This window comes from Microchirus variegatus, assembly GCF_963457635.1.
Source record: "Microchirus variegatus genome assembly, chromosome: 14".
Taxonomy (NCBI): Eukaryota; Metazoa; Chordata; class Actinopteri; order Pleuronectiformes; family Soleidae; genus Microchirus; species Microchirus variegatus.
In genome coordinates, this window is record NC_139815.1 from 3,576,225 (window position 1) to 3,578,521 (window position 2,297).

The window sequence follows — 2,297 nt, forward strand, 5'->3', positions numbered from 1 at the left end:
AGGTTCCTTACTGTAGTGCAAGGGACTGGAGTGTTACTGCCTAGGTTTAGAGCTCCAAGTGCTGCTCTTATATCTTTTGGCCCAAGGACCATGACCTCAGTTTTTTCTGTGTTAAGCATCAGAAAATTACGAGTCATCCACGTCTGTATGTCTATGAGACAATCCTGGAGTTTAATAGATGGGTTTGGGTCGTCCGGTCGTGCAGATACATATAGCTGAGTGTCATCTGCATAACAATGAAAATCTATGTTGTGTTTCTATACTGTATCTCCACTGTTCTGCAATGTCTCTACGTTTCACGCAACTCTAAACTAACTTGTTTTCATAATACCACGCATGACCAGGTTTAATGATTAAGAGGCATGGTCATTTCGTAATCCATGCAACTTTTTGTCGATACACGTGCTGACAAAGCTCATGATCATCATCAACATGCACTGGCAGCACGGCAAAGCATAACATCGACAGCGGAGAACAAACACGTGTGTGCTAGTGTTGTGTCGGTCAGGAGTGTTTCGTTGGCACAGAACGATTCGGTGAAAGAAATCTTTTGAACAAATCATTTTAATGAACTGATTCAAGTGATTCAGTACACTCAAATGAAATGCCGATCCCATCACTAGTGCGTGTTGTTTCAGAAGGGCGGTCGTGTTCACATTTGTACACTTGTAGTTATGAATGTGAACCATCAAATCTGCTCTGCATTGAACACGATCGGAACGATGTAGCAATGCTGAAGTGAGGTCAGTGGAAGGTGAAAGTCGTGGCGTGTTACGCAGCCCTCACTAGAGGATAATTGGCCGGATTTGGACCCGGAATCTCCTTTGTGAAATTGATTAAATGCAAGGGGTGTGGTCCTGTGTCCTGACTGGATTGTCTCGTCTGTGCTTTTGAAAAGTTCATTGTGTCTGTTGTCTCTGGCAGGCTTCCGGTATCCAGGTTTTTCAGGCATGTTCCGAGGTGATAAGGCCAGGATTCATCAGGCTCACGTTGGATGGATCGACCACCTCAGAGTTCAGACTTTGGGTCCAACCTTCCCATGAAAAAGGCATGATCTTGACAAAAATGTGGATTTAAATAACTGTTGTTACATTGCATTTGCTTGTCTAAGCAATGCCAGGGTGAGAGACTGTCCTCCTGAACCTGGCACGTTGGGTGTTTCGTCATCAACCAGTTTCGATGAGGTGTCCAACAGCAGTTGGCTTTGAGGTGGATTGTACTTTGGTGTGGTTGACATGGGTTTGTCTTTTACAAATGCGACATGCTAACACTAACTTCACTCCTTTTGTTGACCCTAAACCTAACCTCACTAAAACGTGTACCTAGTTGAGTTGAAAACTGCCAGTGCACTTAAAAGTTTCAGTTGGACGCGGGTTAGGGTTACCCTAATCCCAGTTGACCTAGAATTAAAGGCAGGCAAATATATTAAACTTTTATTCATTCATGAATCCTCTCTGTGATGGCTTCATTCATACTTGTTATCCTTTGAAGGGTTTTCTTACAAAAGAATTGCTAACGTTGGGGATTTTTTGGGGAAATGAGGAAATGATTAGATTTTGGTGTAGAGTGCTTTAACAGATCTCCCCCCATCATAAGTAGTTTGTTTTTCCCCATAAATCCAGTGTTTCCTCATAGCAGAGATTTATAATTTGATCATGCGATCAGTTTCTGTTTTATTTGCTTTGTGTGTTGATGGGAGTGGTGAAGGTGAGGCCCTTTGTTTCATCATGTGAGGCATTTTGAGTCACATAACACCGAATAAAGAAAACATGTGATGCAGAGAAAGTTTATCTGTCTCTATCTGTTGATGAGGCAAAAAGAAAAAAAAAAGAAAATATATGACGATCAATGTGAAAAAGGGGAAAAGAGAGAGAACGGAAATGCATGTTTTTGTTCTCGATCATTTGCAGGATCACTTCCAATCGAGTAAATGTGTAAATCTACAAAGTCAGATCAGTCTCCAGAAACACAATGTGATGAGTAAAACCTGGCATAACGTCTCTCTTGGCAGCGTCTCTGAGGAAAGTTTTGGGTGTTTCCTTTCCAATGCCGTGACTGTAATAACACACATCATGTCATGTATATGGTTGCACAGATTAAAACCGTCGTACTTATGGTATACGCGTCGAAGACAAGACGCTTTGTTCTTACGACGAGGAGGAATGAAAAACAAACGGGTCAAGGGGTTGAGGAAGAAGAATGCAGCGGCTCGCTGCTCCACGTGAAGTATTGCAACACATCGTCTGCGGGGGAGAAGAAGAAGAAGAGACACAATCTCACTGCTTTTGTCGCGCAGG